At 35.0% G+C, this 19449-nt stretch overlaps 1 pseudogene; it reads left to right on the forward strand.

Moving 5' to 3' along the window:
- Positions 1-11241: 11241 nt before the first annotated feature.
- Positions 11242-19449, forward strand: part of LOC127557205 (SWI/SNF-related matrix-associated actin-dependent regulator of chromatin subfamily D member 2-like) — a 187775-nt pseudogene continuing 179567 nt past the window's right edge.

Consider the following 19449-nt stretch of genomic DNA (forward strand, 5'->3'; position numbering starts at 1 on the left):
TTGTTTTAAATAAGAGCAAATCCAGATCATTGTTTTTGAAACTGTCAGCTTTTATTCTTTATAATGTATTCAGTTTTTAAAACCTCCATCCCTATCCCCTTTTCTCTTTGATGCTTTCTAGATACTTTCTCCAGAGAAGGAGAGCAGTGTCACAAGTCTTCTATCATACTTAAGGTTGGGGGGTGGCCCAGAGCTTTCATTCTCTATCTTGTCTGTTAGGTCATCCTAGCCATAGACATAACTGCCTGAGTCCAAAGGGTTCTATCAAAAGAGAATGATTGCTTCTGATTACTAAGGCATCATAATAAAGGGGGGGGGGGAGTTTTCTCATAGAATTGTTTCTGCAATTCAGAGAAAAAACAGTAGATTGACATAACCCTTTCCCTTAGGAAAAAAAAAGAGAGAGACGCTAACAACATTATACTATAGTAAATAACTAGCCAAAAGAATTGCCACTGGGACCTCATAGTTCTTCTCAAATGAGCACCTTTGTCTGATGACTTTGCTAGCATTTCATACTAATAAAAGCTAGTGTTTCTACAATACTTTACATGGGTTACATATGATATCAGTTTTGATTCTCACAACAACCTTTGGGGGGAGCGAATAGGTGCCATTGTTAAAGCATTTTATAAACAAGGACACAGGCTGAAAGGTTAAATGACTTTTTTTAGAAATCATATAGCTAATGAGTATTCAAGGCAAGATCTGAACTTGGATCTAGTTGGCCAGGCATCCAGCCCTGTGCCACCTGTCAGCAAACAATTTCCCAAATGATCAGATGAGGTAGCTATAGAATATTCAATCAGCAAAAACAAGTATCTTCATTGATCTATCTATATACATACATACATATATATATATATGTATATATATATATACCAGATGACATCTGCCAGAATTAAGCCTTTTTAAAGACCAGAGCCATAGCACAAGAACTTTCCAAGGGAGGTGAATGAGGATTCATTAGAAAAAATAGTCTACCTCAGGTACAGTAATGACAGGAGAGGTTCTGCAAAATATCTAAATCATTCCCACTTGGTAACTTCACTTTCCCAATTGCCTAAACCCAAGGAGTTCTGGAGGAAAAGGATATCCTTTGGTGGAGCAAGAAAACAGATGCCAACATCTTTGTTACATGGAGTGAATGGGCAAGGACCTTGAGGCATGGAAACTATGGGTCTGAGGAATGCAAGGAAGAAACATACCTATCACCCCCTGCAGAGAGAACTTAGGTTAGTAAGACTCTATATTTCTTCCCCCATTAGCTCTTAATCTGCTATTAAAAATCTATTGAATTTTCATTTTCACCAACCAAAAATAATCAGACTTGAACTGGAATTTTACCTAGAAGTTTGATGGCTTCCTGAGAAGAGGAATAGATGAGTAAATAGTGATGAGATTTTCAAATCATGGAGCCAAGTTCTTACCATTCATACATTCCTCCTCATGGTTTAAAGGTAATTAATGTATCATTTAGTAATGATAATGATGATGCTCTGTATTGATGGCTTCAGAACCCTCACCAGGATTTCAAATGCAACCTTCTGCTTTTACCAAGGTTTCTCTAACTGACATTTGAATGTTTAATTGTGCAGGGCCTGCTGTGAATGGTATTCAATTTCCATATTAGAATATGATTGGATAGCTCTTTATAAAATCTTGCCAGCTTGATCTCAGTTCTATTAGATCTTATAATCCTTTCAACATTCTGAGATCTAGCAGAAAAATGAGAAAGAGAAGGACACTGGTGACTCTTAAGATGGTTCTTAAGCATTGGCTGAGGTGGGGTGGGGTGAAAGGTATGATCCTAGGACATGATCCCAGATCTATAGTTTGCTGTGGGTGGGTTTAGGTATAGTCTTGCCTAAAAATAGAGGAAAGACTAGGTGTCTGCTAAAATACTATCCCATTGTTCAGTTTTAGTTGAATTCTAGCATTTTAGTACTGAACAGCGAAATAACTGTATGGACATGTTTGTGTATATATATATATATATATATATATATATATATATATATATACACATATATATATAGTATTTAACTTATACTTTAACATATTAACATATATTGGTCAACCTGCCATCTGGGGGAAGGGGTGGGGGAAAGAAGGGGAAAAGTTGGAACAAAAGATTTTGCAGTTGTCAATGCTGAAAAATTGCCCATGCACATATCTTGTAAATAAAAAGCTATAATAATAATTTTAAAAAGTACTGAAGAAGTAAAAGCTAATGTTTATGAGAAATCGAGAAATAATACAACAAAACTAAATGAATGGGAAAAAAAACAAAAATGTGAAATATATCATTGAAAAACCAACTAACCTGGAAAATAAATCCAGGAGAGAGAAGTTTAAAATAATTTGACTACCTGAAATTCATAATCAAAAATGCCTAGATATCATCTTTCAAAAAATTAATAAGAAAAACTACCCTAATATTCTAGAATCAAAAGGTAAAATAGAAATTGATAGAATCAACCAACTACCTCCTGAAAGAGATTCCAAAATAAAAACTCCCAGAAATATCCAGAGCTTCCCAAGTCAAAGAGAAAAAATTGCAAGCAGTCAGAAAGAAAAAATTCACAATCAGGATAACACAAAATTTTGCAGCTTCTATATTAAAGGATTGCAAGGCTTGGAATATAATATTCTGGAAGGCAAAGGAATTTAGGGTTACAGCAAAGAATCACTTGCCCAGCAAAACTGAGTATAATCTTTCACAGGGGAAAATGGATATTCAATGAAATAGAGGACTTTCAAGTATTTCTGATGAAAAGATCAGAGCTGAATAGAAAATTTGACTTTCAAATATAAGACTCAAGAGAAACATAAAAAGTTAAACAGGAAAGGAAAATCATAAATAACTTAAGGTTAAACTGTTTGCATTCCTACATAGGAAGATGATACTTATAACTCAAAAAAACTTTTTCATTAATAGGGCAGTAAAAAGGCATATATGTTTGAAAAAATGCTCTAAATCTGTATTGATTAAAGAAATGCAAATTAAAACAACTCTAAGGTACCACCTTACACCTCTCATATTGACTAAGATGACAGGAAAAGATAATGATAAATGTTGTAGAGGTGGAAAAACTGAGAGTCTACTACGTTTTTGGTGGAGTTGTGAAGTGATCCAATCATTCTGGAGAGCAATTTGGAACTATGCCCAAAGGGCTATGAAACTATGCATAACCTTTGACCTACCATTGCCACTCCTGGGTCTATATCCCAAGGAAATTAGAAAAGAACTGGAAAATGAGTAGATGCCATCAATTAGGGAATGCAGGAATAAGTTGTGTTATGTGAAAGTAATGTAATATTATTGTTCTATAAGAAATAATGAGCAAGATGATTTTAGAAAGGCTGGACAAATACACATGAACTGATGCTGAGTGAAACTAGCAGAATCAGGAATACATTGTACACAATAACAGCAGGAATATGCAAAGATCAACTATGAAAGACTTCATTCTTCTCAGTAATTCAGTGATCCAAGGCAATCTCAGTAGACTTTGGATAAAAAATGCTATCTGCATCCAGAAAAAAGAACTATGGAGATTGAATGTAAATAAGACCATGTATATTCACTTATTTTTTCTGTTTTTTTCCTCTCCTATGATTTTTTTTCCTTTTTTCTGATTTTTCACTCTTAACATGATTCATAAAGCAATGTATTTTAAAATAAAAGAAAAAATAATGGAAATTTTGGAAATAAATAAATAAATGGGAATATATTTATAGATAAAAGGCACAGGTGTGAGTTGAATATGAAGAGATAATTTCTTTCAAAAAAATTAAAACCTGAAAAAGGAATGTACTGGGAGAAAGAGAAATGGTGCAGAATGAGATAAATTATCTCATAAAAGAAGCAAGAAAAAGCTTTTACAGTAAAGAGGAAGGAGAGTGTTAGGGGGAACAAGTGAACATTACTCTCATCAGAATTGGCTCAAAGTGGAAATAACATACATACTCAATTGGGTATAGAAATCTATCTTACCTACAGAAAAGTAGGAAGGAAAGGAGGTAAGAGAAAGAGGGATAATAGTAGAAAGGAGAACTCATTGGGAAAGGGGATAGTCAAAAGCCACACACTTTTGAAAAGCAACCGGGTGAAAAGTGAGAAAAAAAATAAAATAAATGGATAGAATGGAGGGAATGCAATTAGCAATAGTAACTGTGCAAAAATTTTTGAGGCAAGTTTCTTTGATAAAAACCTCATTTCTCAAATATAACGAGAATTGATTGAAATTTATAAAAAAAAAAAAAAAGAACCATTCCCCAATTGATCAATGATTAAAAGCTATGAACAGTTTTCAGATAAAGTAATCAGAGCTATCTATAACCATATGAAACCACTATTGATTGGAAAAATGCTAATTAAAACAATTCCAAGGTATTACCTCAAACCTATTAGATTGGCTACTAAGACAGAAAAGAAAAATTACAAATGTTGGAGAGGATGTGGGGAAAATGAGAAATTAATTCATTATTGCTGAGTTGTGAACTGATTCAGCCACTTTGTAGGCAATCTGGAACAACACCCAAAGGGCTATAAAATCATGCATAACCTTGGCCTAGCAAGAGCACTACTAGGTCTATGTCCAAAAAGAGATAAACACAAAAGAAAAGGACCTATATATACATAAATATTTATAACCACTTTTTTCTGGGGGACACAGAATTGGAAATTGAAGGGAAATTTATCAATTCAGGAATGGCTAAATAAATTGTGGTATGTGATTATGATGAAGTACTATTAACTAGAAGATAGATGAGCAGGATGCTCTTAGAAAAACCTGGAAGGACTTACATGAGCTAATGCAAACTGAAATGTTCTATGTACAAAGTTAACAGCAATATTGTAAGATGATCAGCTGTAAATAAGAATAGTAAGATATATTGTAAGATGATCAACTCTTTTAAGAAATAAAATGATACAAGACAACTCTGAATAACTTAGGATGAAAAATGCTCTCATCCCCAGACAAAGAACTAATGGTGGCTGAATATATATTGAAGCACATTTTTAAAACTTTATTTTTCTTGAGGGTTGGTCGATTTTTTTTTTTTTTTGGTTTATGTTTTCTTTTATAACATGACTATTATAAAAATATTTTTTCATGACTACAAATGTCTAAGCTATGAATTATTTGCCTTCTCAATGGAGGGTGGGGTAGGGAACTTGGAAGGAAGAATTTGGAAGTCAAATTTTTAAAAACAAATGTTAATTGTTTTTAATGCAACTGGAAAAAATAAAATACTAAATGCATTTTTTTAAAAAGCTAGTCAGTTGTGTGCTGCCTGAACTCAAGAAAAGATCTTGTTCTCATGCCCAGTTATGAAAGTAAAGGGGGAAATAAGGGAAGAGAATTAACATTTTTCAAGAGTCTAACATGTGTCAGGCACTATGCTTAGTGCTTTACACACATTATCCTATTTAATCATTGAAATAACCCTGGAAAGTAGGTGCTATTATTACCCCCATTTTGTGACAAGGAAACTGAAGTCTTGATTAAATAATTTGCCTAGTGTCACACAGCTAATAAGTGTCCAAGGCTACATCTGAACTATTCCATGGCTACTTCTCTATCCATTGTGCCATCTAGCTGCCCCTAGGAACGCCTCTCTTGCAATGGGGAAAAACAGAGGGGAAGGAGAATCTAAGCACTTTGTGTCTCCATCTTGACACCAAGACTTTGATAATTAGGAAGCAAAGAGAAGATTCAGAGTAGCCAAGGCTCTGAACTTTCTCCATAAGAATAAGGCAGAGATTACTTATATAACCTGAAGACCAAAAAATCATATTTAGTAACCAGTTACGAAAAGAAAGAGAAAAAAACCAGGGTGGGAGTTTGGGAGGGAAATAAATAAAATGGATTAGAATGCAAGCTGCTGGGGGAGTAGGGGGAAAGTTGTCATATTCTTAGAGCCTCGAGCAATGCTTGATATTTAATATTTATTTAATTGACTTCTTTTAAATTATTTCTTACACCCTAACCACAGTCAGAAGGATGATAAGAAATAAAAGATGAGTTAATGATCATAGATAAATGTGAGTGCCATTAACCAATACAAGAAATCAGGAACACTGTATTACAATATGAACTGAAGTTTAAGAAACATGTTTAAGATATAGTAAAGAAATGCTTTTAAAGCTGTGTCCAGGGGAGAAAGAAAGGAAACATTTAGAAGTAAAAAGTGAAGCTACTGGAGATCAAATAAATTGGCTGACTATTATATAGGCAGCTAGGTGATTAGATTAGGGATTAGAACCCTGAGTTTGGAGTTAAGAAAACCTTAGTTTAAATCTAGCCTTGAACTCTTATTATCTGTGTGACAGTGGGAAAATCATTTAACATCTGCCTTAATTTCTTCATGTGTAAAATGATTATCAAAAGAGTACATCTCTTAGGATTTAATAAATGCTATTTCCTTTTGTCCTTTAATAGAACTAGAATGTAATATGTTAGCATATCATAATAGCTTCATAGATGAGACAAAAATATGGTCTGAATGATATTAGAGCTAAGTGATTTTGTATCTCTCAACTAAAGGACTTAAGAAATATTGAAATTGGTCCATGTCTCCAATAATTTCCTAGAGGAATCTTTTCTTGAGCTAGTCATTTTCATCAATGTCTTAAAGAGAGATGAAGCACAGCTATTGAAGAATACATTTGATGACAGAATTGAGATTCATAGTTTAGTTAACCCTAGTTTTTGTGAGGCTAAAAAATATACAAAATTTATAAAAGACCTAGAACAGTGCTTGACATATAGTAGGTCCTTAATAAATATTTTTCCTTCCATCAGTCCTTCTATTCCTTCCTTTCTTCCTTTCTGCATATATATATATATATATATATATAAATATAAATATATATATATGGTTTAAGATTTTCAATGCACTTAATATACATTATCTCATTTGTTTTCAGTATCAGTGTATTATGTTTGGTGTCATTTTTAACTGCTCCTTCTTAGGAAAGGCATTGGCAATTCTGGCTTTACATAATGATACTTTCATATTTATTAGAGTTGACCATATGTAGCAGTCTGCTTTGTAAGGCAGCAAGTGCTCTTTCACTTTAAGTATTCCAACAGAGACATGTAAAGGGGAGAGTGACCAAGATGAAGAAAGCATTTGAAAGCTTATAAATGAAAATCAGCAAAGAATCTTCTGTGAAAAGAACTGAAGGTCCTTAGTTCAGAAAAGACTAAGAGGATTTGAGATATGGGTCTTCCAAAGTATTTAAAGGGTCATCATATGGAAGAGCTATTGGACCTTCTATATTGCTCCATAAAGCTGAACACAAGAAAGAATTTTCTAATAAGTAGGGATATCTAAAAATGAAATGGAGAGTTTTATTAAGAAGTAAGTTCTGCTACACGGGAGGGCTTTTTAAGACACTCTAGAAAAGAATCATTTATTGGAAAGGGGATTGTAAAATTAGATCAGTGGTTCTTAACCTGGGCATGTGACTTTTTAAAAAAATATTTTGATAATTGCCTTTAATAGAATTTTTATCCTGTCTTATTTTATTTTGCAATACTAAAATATGGTTCTGAGAAAGGATCTATAGGTTTCATCACACTCCCAAAGAGATTAGTGACAAACATAAGAACTCTAAGTTACTATTAAGGCCCCTTCCAGCTCTAAGGGTCTAAATGTCAGTAACTGCAACAGAGAAGCCATAATTGGTTTAGAAAGTCTAGGAGCTTACATCTATGAAAGTAAAGAAGAAAGGAATGAATCAAAACAGGAGTGGGAGCCTAGCCACAGCAGTTACAGTAATAAGGGCTGCTTCCCTCCTTAAGAAATCTTGGAATTCTGCCTTCAATGAACTGCAGAAGAAAAAAAATAGCTATAGGTGGGAAATATGCTCAGAGTGTATGTTTGGAGAAATCACCTTTTTCTGCTGAGAACAATGACCCAAGGCCAGCCCCTTACCTTCTCTTCCACTATGAGGATCAAATAACTTATATAAGCAGTGTTCTGAGGCAGCAGCCCCTGACTACCTCAGTACATGTTTCAAATCTATCTTCAGTCTTCCTCATTTTTGTAGGTTTCCTTAAGCTAATGACAAAGCTTGATTTCTTTGCTGAAAACTGGTCCAGAGGTTTTTTACTTTGGAAAGGAAGAAGGATGGAATAGTCATTTATACAGCACCACTGTGTGCCAGGTATTGTGCTAAGTGCTTTTTATAAATATCTCATTTGGTCTTGAAACAACTCTGGGAAATACTGTTACTATCCCATTTCACACTTAAGGAAACTGAGGCAAGCAGGTTAAGTGACTTGTCTATGATCACATTGCTAGCAAATATAAGAGACTAGATTTTAATTTGGATCTTCCTGACTACAGGCAATGTACCTGTTCCATTGGAACCTTCAGAGTTTTCACTTTTTAATACTTAGGAAATTCACACATTTTCCTAATATCAAGTGAAAGCATTGAGTCTTTTGGTACTTCCTGGTCCATCAGTTAATTTTGAGCCCAGGGATCTGCTTCATCTAGTCTCTGTTTATCTATATCTCTGTATCAGTGCCTGCTACCCTCCCTGAGCATAGTGCCCTTTCCTAACACACATTTTCCTATACCCCTTCTACCATTTATCTCCTCACACTCCAGATGATGACAAGGGGTGGGGGGCAGAAAAGGTTCACAAATTCAGAAGTAATAAAACAAGTCATAGAGATTAATATCACATATAAAACAAATGTACCCTGCTGAGCAGAGCATTATGGCACATGTCTATAATCCCAACTACTGGGAGGTTGAGACTGGAGGATCTATTGAGTTTAAAAGGTCTAAGCTTTGGTGGGCTAAACCAATCTGGTGTCCATATGCTGTCAATATGGAGAGTAACTTGGGAATAGAGGGCACCAGGTTGCCTGGTGCCATTCAGTAATGGGATCAGGATTATGAATAGCTCTTGTACTTCAAACCTATCCAGGAAATATTTAAAATAAATAAATGAATAAAGAAATTGATAGCCAGAAAGAAATATAAATAAGTAAACTTCAGAAATATAGAATAAGATGAATAAATTATATAAAATGAAAACAAATAGATGGAGAGAGAGAGAGAGAATGAACCTATTCTTAAACATTTCAGTTTTCCAATTAATTCCTTAACTAAATTTTCCCCAGACTATTCAGCCTGGCCCTTGCTAGTTTTCTTAGTCATGTTTATCAAATAGTCTTAGGCCCCAAATTAGCATTGCATCTCTACTGTTCGCCAAATCATCCACCTAATTTTTTTTTTTAAGTCTATCTGCACCTACTGAATAAGATTATTTGGTTCATCCATTCAAGATCAGGATTATTCTCAAACAATGTAGGAGTTCTATCATGACAAACTGAGCATGTGAGATTGCCATCTTGCTATTTTATCAATTTTCTAAATATTTTTCTCCCTCTTTCCAAAATAGACAGAAGAATATGAAAGAACTATCACCTAAAACTTTGGGCTTTTTCCTGTCACCTCAAAAAAGATTAGAATCCAACCCAAAACATAAGTAACTCCTAAAGATCACCAATGAAAGCACTTTTCTTTACATCTTCTTATTTTTACAATGACAATGGAGTTCTATTCTTACCTTCTGTGGAAAATAATATAACTTCCAGAGATTTCTTTCCATACTCTTTAGAAATTAGGAGGTTGATCTCATTTAAATTCAGATTTTTAAAAAATGTATCAAACAGCTAAACATGTAAGGTTAGAAGTGACATGGCAAAGTAGAAAGAGAACTAGCCTCAGAGAAAGTAAGACCTGGTTAAAAATCCCATTTCTGACACCTCCTAGCTATATGATCCTAAGAAAGTTACTTTATTTTTTAGTATCCTTAGTTAACCCTCTAAGACTAACTATAAGTTGTCAAATAGTGACTAAGCTACATGCATTTAGGGAGTTTCTATACCAAAAATTGCCTGTATCAGAGATGTCATTCTCAAATAAAAATAGGCTACCAATCCCCACATAAGAATCCCTACTAATTGCAAAATGACTTAATTTTAAAATACGTTACCTGTATTTCATTGTATTTTTATTAATAGTATTAATTATTTCCCAATTACATTTTAATTTGTTCAGGTCACTCTTGGAAATTTTGTGAGGTGTGTTGCAGGTAGCAAGTGGTCCATGGCCCATGTTTAAGATTTGTACCCTGCACCAATGGAATCATAGGGAAGGAACAACAGCAACAAAACAACAAAACACATAGCATTGTAGGGATTAAAGGACAACAAATTAGCAATCTCTGGCCTCAAAAATTTTTGTATTCTACTGGATGTTACAACAAGCAAAAGTTATAAGTTATAGGAGAGAACCAGTCTTGAAGCCAAGGTCCTCTGTGCTAACCTTTGAAAGATTTAAAATAATAAGTGTTCTATACAGAAGAAGTGAATAACATGAATTCCAGAGATTGAACTTGTTCAAAGGCATGGTAGTGGGAGAGAGAATTTTCAGAATTTGTAGATAATTTTCAAAATAACAATTTGACCTGTTTGGCTTGGAAAGTGTGTATCTATGAATCATGTTTGTGGAACAGTGTTCTTAGAGTGGGGATCTATTTAGCATGTGATTTTATTTCCTTCTCTTTTTAACAAAGGGAGTGGGAGCAAGCAAGGAAAGTAGTCAGTACAGCAGGTCTCCTCCCGCTGCACCAGTTACAATCCTGCCTCAATTCAAGTCCCAGTATGGATTATGCCCAAATTTCCAGTTCTGTGATATTATGACTTCATGACACCAGGACAGTGAATCTATAATCTGCATCCAAACAACTTTCAGCAAAGTTAAAGGGACATTAAACTTAAACATTCCTCAGTTCCACATTAGTTAAATGTAAAGGCAGCTACAAGAGTCTTCCAAGAAATGTTTCCAGGGCTCTGAGAGGAAATCAGCTTTCTGAATGTCACCAAGAAGGAGCTCCAGGAACTTCTGAGGGGCCTCAAATTCACACCCTGGTGCCTTTGGCCGGTAGTTCTCTTCTACCACCTGCTCCACCAAGGGTGGTTTTCTTGGATGGCACAAGTGCTTATCTTCTCTGATGAGGTATCTCATGGAGACTCTTAGCTTGGTCTAGGATTTGATGCTCCCTAATGCCAATATCTCTGTGAGTCTTCCTGTAGTTGAGCTGCCTTTCTTGATCTGTTTCCCTGGCTCCTTGTCTATCTATGAACTGTTGAGCCGCAGGCTGCCAAGGCAGCAGACTTCAGTGACAGCTTTCTGCACGCCATGTTGTCAGGGAAGATTTGGGTGAGTCCTTTGGATAGAATACCGAAGACATCTTCTTTTGCCGGCAAAAAATCATTGCCACCTCACTTTTACCCACACTCAAATGACAGGGTGAGCTCTCCCTCCTGGTGGGCCAGAACAGCTGTTAATTCATAGGAAGGAAAGCAGGATAGCTTTTCTCATCTAAATCTGCTTGGAAGATGACCAATACCAGGATTTGCTAGTCAGCTTCTGAAGGGCAGGCTTAAGAAAAGAATTCAGGCAGTGGGTGGGCAAGAACACATAGTTTAAAGGACATCCTAAGTCACAAGTTCTTCACTAGATCATAAGCCCTTTGAGAGCAAAGACTGTTTTTTTTTTATCTTTCTTTTAATACCCAGTGCTTAGCACAGTGCCTGGATCACAGTAAACATTTAATGAATGCTTGTTAACTGAGTGGCCACAGATGGTTCAAGGAAGAGTTCATCACATGCAGGTCACAAAACGGATCTGCTCATCAGTAAATGGTGCTGTGGAAAAAAACAAACATAAACAAAAACAAAAACGTGGATTAAAAGTCAGAAAATTTGTGTTCTAATATTAACTCAATCACTCACTAGCCATGTGATCCCACACAAAGCTCATCATCTGAATGACACTCGATTTTCTTCTCTGTAAAACAAAGTAATTTAAGAAGATTATTTTTAGGGTCCTTTTCAGGATTCTTTGATACTTTGGCAATCTTTGTCAGCAACACCTCACAGCACTATCATCCTGTGCTCTGACTGGATCACAGAGCTATCCCTTCCTTCTAGATTCAGTACCATGAAAAGGGCATCTGAGTGCTTAAATTCCATTATTCTAGGTAGCCTTGCCAAGTGACTCTGGACACAGAAGGGGGAATCAGTATTTGGTTAGGGAATCTCTTTATTTCTTTAAAGACTAACTACACAGATGTCAAATGAATCAATCTACCACTTAGCCATTTATTGCATGGCCAGAAGTATGGCAGGAAGGTAACAAAAATATGTGTGAAAGAAAATATGAACATACACACATTATTTTAAAAAATAGAGGCAACTAAGTGGTATAGTTGATAGAACATGCCTGAAGTCAGGAAGACCCGAATTCAAATATAGCCTCAGTACAGTTATATAACCTTGGTCCAGTCACTCTATCTTTGTTTGCTTCAGCTTCCTCAACTGTACAATGGGAGAATAATAGCACTGACCTCCCCAGAGTGTTGTGATTTCAAATATCCCACTTATTTGCCTCTAACAAAGGAATTCTCAATCCATTTATGCCTGCATATCCTGTGTAACTCTTGTCAATGCTCTCCTATAAATTTTTGACAGTGAATCATACCCAATATATTAGAGGCTTTCCTTGCTTTCTCTTGTTATCAAAAGTTCCTGAAAGACACAAGGTACATACATAGTGGGTCCTTAATAAATATTGTTTCCTTCCTTTTTTCCCCCATTCTGGCTCTGTGATACAAGAAAATCACTTAATTTCTCTGTGTCCCCAGGCAACACTTTAAGACTTTAAATATGTAACTTAATAATAGATGATCCTTTAGTGGGAGTTCCCTATACCAATGAGATCTCAAGTTTAGCTTCAAAAAAAAAAAAAGACAATTAAAAGAGAATGTATAATCAACCTAAGAAGTGATAAAATTACTTTAAATAGGAAGGATGAAGAAAAAACGGTAAAAGAAAAGTGGTATCAGATGGGAAAGAAAAAGTGGTGATGAGGGAGGTGGAAGTGAAGGAGAAAAGAAGAGTAAATAAAGGGGGGAAAAGCATGAAAATGATATCTGACAAATTATAATCCAGCCAGAAAAAAAAGTGAAAATTGGGGAAATGGAGCAGGAAAGAGTCTTTCTGGGAGAACTAGATTATCATCATGAAGAAGATGATGTCAACTCTACATTACTGAAAAAGAAATGAGTTTGAGGGAATTTGGGAATTAGTCACCTCACTCTATTCTCAGGCCGTTTTCTTAGCTTGCACATAACCCTTTCCACTGTTTTTCTTTTCTCCCTCCTTTTGAGTATCTTACAAAGCACTCTCATTAGACAATTAAACCCTTAATTTGGATGAAAGAAGAGAGGGTGTGAAAATGATAGTTCACATCAGTGTAATTGTTATTACTGCTTCTAATTAGTATTGAGTGGGATAGACAGCATAAAACTCAAATGTTTCCCAGTGCTCTTAAAGAGCAGGAAGCTTGAACTGTAAGATTAGACCACACTGTTTAAGATGAAGAATGATACCATAGCCTGGTTTTTCTTTCCCTCTGCTCCTGATTGCTCATCCTCACTCACAATTTTTTTAAATTGAATAAATGCCATTGATATCATTTGTTTTTACATCTCCACTATTTCCTACTGTTTTTTTCTCTTCCCAACCCACCCCAGAGAGTTGTCACTTAGGACAAAGACAAAGAAGAGGAAAAAAAGAAACAAACAAATAAAAATACTTCAAAAGAGAATAAATGGTCATGTAACCAGGGAGAGATATACTTAACAGACAACTTGTGTCCCTCAGGAATCTTTTGATATAAAAAGAAAGCAAGGAGAACCTCTAACATATTAGGTAGAACTCACTGTCAAAAACTTATAGAAGAGCACTGACAAATTGAAAAGAATGTGCAAACATAGATGGGTTGTTATTGTTTTTATTTGTCCTTCATTCTCAAAAAGGACCATGAGAGAGGTGATAATAAGACATGCAATTGCATTGGATTTAAGAGAGGGAGGGTTGTGCAAAGTCACCTGCCTCACTTTCCCTTCAGAGCCATCTGAGTAGAGTGGCCAGATATATATCAAGATGAATAGAGATGGCCCTGGATGCAAAGGAAGACCTTGGTCTTTTTAAGCTAAAGTCTTCAATCTTCAATCAGTTTGACTGAGGCAACACCCAATAAGTGATTAAGGCTAGGCAGCAATTGAGACAAAGAATCTCCCCTTTCATCTAGTTAAAAAAAATCTAATGAATAAATGAATGGATGAATCTGAGAGGAAAAGACCCTCAGAGTTTCTGACCTAAGCAAAAATGATTGCTATTTACATTCAATCTGAATCAATCAGGATCCAAACAATCAAATGGAGTTTGGTCGTCAATTATAATCAGATTGGTTTTGATTTAAGGTCTGGTCCTTAAGAAAGAAATCTAACCAGTAAACCACAAGTTATTTTGGGAGGGTTTGGTCTTCCAATAGACCAGTTATAAGCCAGCTTTACTCACAGAAATTATTGACTCCCTTATTAGAAGTAGATAAGTGGGATAGTGAATAGAATGCTATTATACTTAGAATAAGCAAAATCTTACTCCAAGACAATTTGTGATAGAGAAGCAGAGAAAATTCAGGCAAAATCCAAAGTGCATCCTAGAATTTGGGAAAGAAGATTTCAAAGGACTCAAAAGAAAGGCATGAATCTTCTGAAACAAAATTTAACAAGGATAACATCTAGAAGATGGAAGCAAGCTGGTAACAGAATGTGTCTCTGGAAACAGTTCTTTTCTGCAAAACTGTGACAAGGATGTTAAAGCTCAGACTGAGCTGAGACTGGTGTGGAAAGCTAATGACAACAAATGGTTGTGTTGTTTGTATTTTTGTTTGTTTTTTTTCTGTGTTTCAAGAAAAGATCAAAGAAGGAATGTGGGCTTTACTTGGGGTAGATGGGAAAACCAACAGCAAAGAGAAAGCAAAGTGCTCAGTTCCAATCTTATTCTGTTCCCTATGCCAAGGGGAATGACTTTTGCACTGGCAAAGACAGGACAAAAATAATTAATGGGGAGTTGATATTCAAGGCCAGTAAGGAGACACCAAGGGAGCATCTAACTGCCTTTGATAAACTCAAATTATCTGGTTTACATGAACAACATACTTGGGACCTAAAAAAGATAATAGATATGATTATTAAGTAATTGAAGGGATATTTAAAAGATCCTCAAAAATAAGAAAAGCAATACATGACTGGAGAAAATCCAGTGTTGTCCCAATTTTCCAAAAGAGGAAGAAGAGAATAATATTCAAATTCTAGACCATTAAGCTTGACTTCAAATCTTGGGATAATTTTAGAATGAATCATTAAAGATATGCATACCTCCTTCCCCTTCCACACAACATCCAAATAATTCTCTCTCATCACAAAAAATTTTTTTTCTAAAAGAGAAAGAAGCACTATTACAAAACTATGGAATACATCAACAGAAGTTGTGTGAGTGTGTGTGTGTGTGTGTGTGTGTGTGTGTGCAGTTACATGCTTGTAGTGTTCAACTTCTACAAAGGAGAAAAGGGAGTTTTTTTTTTTTTTCATTTCTTGTTTACAAACAAGTGCAGTCATTATGAATATACAGTTCTCAATTTTGTTTGTTTCTTCTATTCCCAATGATGCAATGATCATGTCCATTGTTTGAGTTATGGCTCGGCTTACTTTGTTCAACATTCATTCATATTCCTTCCTGTGCTTCTCTGTTCCATTTCATCCATGTGCCAGAATTTGATTAACCATTCTCCAATCCATGGGCATCTTATTCACATTTCCTTGGCACCACAAAAGTCTATTGTTAATATGAATATTCTGAGAACTTTTTATCTATCTTTGATCTCCTTGCAAGATATAACTTGAAATCCATAGAATCTCTGCGTCAAAACCCTTTCATTTTATAGATGAGAAAGCTGAATCACAGAGAAGTGAAGTAACTTCCTCAAGTTCACAAAGGTTCTAAGAGGTAGAAACTGGAGTTGAACCCAAGTTGTATCACTCTATACCATATGTCTTTTCATTGTGCCATGCTGCTTCAACTAAAATTATTTTATTTCATAATGAAATGTTTTCTCCTGACTCACCAAAAATGGGGTTGAGCTAATAGTTACTAAATCTAATCCAGTGACTTTTATTGGACAAGATCTAATCTTTCCCTTCCTCTTTTCACTGAATTCTTTCTCACCCTTTCTGTCTTCAAAAGAAAGTCTTCATCATCATGGTGTCATAAACAGAATTCAGAATATCTGATCAACTCTACTGTTAGGGTCTTAGAATGAGGTCAGAAGCCAGATGGCTTCTCAAATACTTTATAGTGTTAGGGCAATCATGAAAGATTTATGCAAACACTTTTTCACAAGGGAGAGATTTGTGACCAACAGGATGAAGGTCATTACCCAGCTAAGATATAGTTTGAAGCATAGGTTTGGTAAACACTTTTAAAGGCTGTGAAAGTTGCTATCTTGAAGATATGAGACAAAATTAGGGAATTAGAACCATAGAATTCCAAAGAGATGTAAGCATTAAATAGAGAGATTGAGATATTGAAAAACAAGATAAATAATACTTATGAAGAGAAAGAAAGAAGTAGATTTTAATAAAGAAATCCATGCATAACTAATGCATTGTTGGTGCAGTTGTGAAATGATCCAACCATTTTGGACAGCAATTTGGAACTATGCCCAAAGGGCTATAAAACTGTGTATACCCTTTAACTCAACAGTGCCATTACTGGGTCTATATCCCAAGGAAATCATAAAGGAGGGGAAAGGACCCACATATGCAAAAATGTTTGTAGCAGCTCTTTTAGTGGTAACAAAGAATTGGAAAAGGAGTAGATGCCCATCAGATGGGGAATGGCTGAACAAGTTGTGGTACATGAAGGTAATGGAATATTATTGTTCTAAAAAATGATGAGCAAGCTGATTTTAAAAAAGGCCTGGGAAGATTTACATGAACTGATGCTGAGTGAAACAAGCAGAACCAGGAATACCTTGTGTACAATAACAGCAAGATATGAAAGACTTGATTCTTCCCAGTGGTTCAGTTATCCAAGGCAATCCCAATAAACTTTGGATAAAAACCACCATCTGCATCCAGAAAAAAGAACTATGGAGATTGAATGTAAATCAACACATGCCATGTTCAATTCTTTCTTCTGTTTTTTTTTTCTCTCCAATGATTTTTCTCTCTTGTTCTGATTTTTCTCTCCAAAAATGACTTATAAAGCAATGTATATTAAAATAAATAAATAAATTTAGAGGGAAATAAATAAATAAATACAAAGAAATTCAAACATAAATGCCATGGAAAAAAGAAGTTCCAATGTTATTTCTTACTATATTCAGCTCAGGCACTAAAACCCTTGGTGCCCACAAATTACAGATGGCCTGCCAAGTCTCATCAATAGAAGACATTTCATATTCAAAGATCTCCACACCAATCAAATCACAGATGAAGACCATAAAACAAACAAACCACATATGCACACACCCCTTAAAAAATTAGTCTGAACTGACAAAGATAAGTCATAGTTAAATCACATTCAGTATGTTATTATTCAAAAGATTGGTCCATCTTGGGGGAAAGCAATGTCTTGAACTTTCAATGAAGTAGACTGAGGTCATTTGGTCATACCACAAATATCTATTAAGAGTCCTATTTGCAAGGCATTTTGAAGAATACAAAAAAATGACACTGCTTCTGTCTTTGTAACTGTATGGTATTGTTTCCCTGGGTGAAAGTAAACATATTCTAAACAGTTACAAAAAAAATCATAGCATATTTATACCCATGGAATTTATAGCCAATCTGAATCTTGAATATTATCCTGAAAACAATCAGGAAATGATATATCTTTTCTACAATACGTTGAGGAATAATATTCCACAGTGAATCTGGAATCAGTATGTCCTGAGCTCAAATTCAAATTCTGATCCCAAAGAAAAATATGAAAAGATATCATATCCCAATCACCTATTTGTAGCATTCAGGCATATAGGCATGGAACATTACATATTAAATCACATTTTTGATGGATTGATCATTCTTATTTATATATTTTTTTCTCTTTTTATTTCCTTTTAAAATAGTTTTTTTTTTGTTTTGTTTTAAGAAATGATTATTCAGAAAGGAAGGAGCAGTTATGAAGAGAAATCTAGGTAATATAAAAAGCAAAAAGTGTTAATAAAAATATATATTTTACAAGAATGAATTGACCCTATTTAAGTAAAATGAAGGGACTAGAACAGATGATTTCTAAGATCCTTTCTATTTGTGACATTCCAGGATTCTAGATTTTTATTTCTGTGGAACTAAAATCTGTCTTGGACCTTTCCCAACTAAGTAGTAGGAGGCATCTGTATGAGTAGAGAAGTTAAGTATACTAGAGGTCCCCATTTAGGAAGAGTAATGAACAAGGCCTCAAAACACACTCAATCCTAGTGAAAATGAAATCCTAGAATCATCATTGGGAAGAATATCAACAGCTTATGAGAAGCAAAAATCCAGACAAAGTTTATTCATTTAAATGTTGCTATTTTAAGGTCAATGATACTATAATTCAAACAGAACTGAGCATAATTTTATTTTTTTCTATACTTGTGAAGAAAGGCCTTGCTGAACAAATGGAATGTGAGCAAGATTATAGAGAGGCATGGCTAACCCACTTATTGGAACAAACTGTCTCTAAGGACAATCACAGATTAATTGTTAGCATGGAAATGGATGCTGCTAATTACAAATGAGTCTAATCTATTCATTAAAGCAGACAGGGCATGACCTCAACCTGAAAACATTCACAGTTCTCAGCTGTTGCACATGCTTTGAAAGTCATATTGCATCTCCTTAAGCATACATTAAAATTCACATTTTTACTGACTTAGAGCCATTCTTTTCATTTTCCCCTTCTTGTGACTGAGGTTGTTGAAGACAAGAGAAGTAGGTGCCTATTGCCTAGAAGTACTCATGAGAATCAAAAAGTTCTCTTTCTGAACCATATAAAAATAGGTTGACATTTTACAGTTTAGAGATACCTAAAAAATGTTGGGTCCTGAATAGAATGGCAAGAGACATGTTACATTATGGGCAAAAAGTACTCTAAGGAAAAAAAAATTGAAGAGGGAGCTTATCCAACACAACTCTGTGTGTAAAGGGTCTCTTTGTGGCATTGGCAGGTAATTAGGGGATGAGATTTAAAGTGCACAAGAGTTTGGGAAAGAAAAATACATGATTCCTTACAATAAAAGGGTATATGAGAAGTGTGAGAGGAAGCTGAAGAGACAAAGAGAAATAGAAATGGAGAGGGAGGAGGACAAACCACCTACACTGAGAGATGGTTTTCCCTGTGTTAGGTTTCACTCCTTAGCTTCCCTTCACTATAGCAGTGTGGGTTTTTCATTTGAAGCAGCAGCACTTTGGGATTGGGAATTCACCCTTATATAAGAAACAGCAGCCAC

The sequence above is a fragment of the Antechinus flavipes genome, chromosome 3 (assembly GCF_016432865.1).
Source record: "Antechinus flavipes isolate AdamAnt ecotype Samford, QLD, Australia chromosome 3, AdamAnt_v2, whole genome shotgun sequence".
Lineage (NCBI taxonomy): Eukaryota > Metazoa > Chordata > Mammalia > Dasyuromorphia > Dasyuridae > Antechinus > Antechinus flavipes.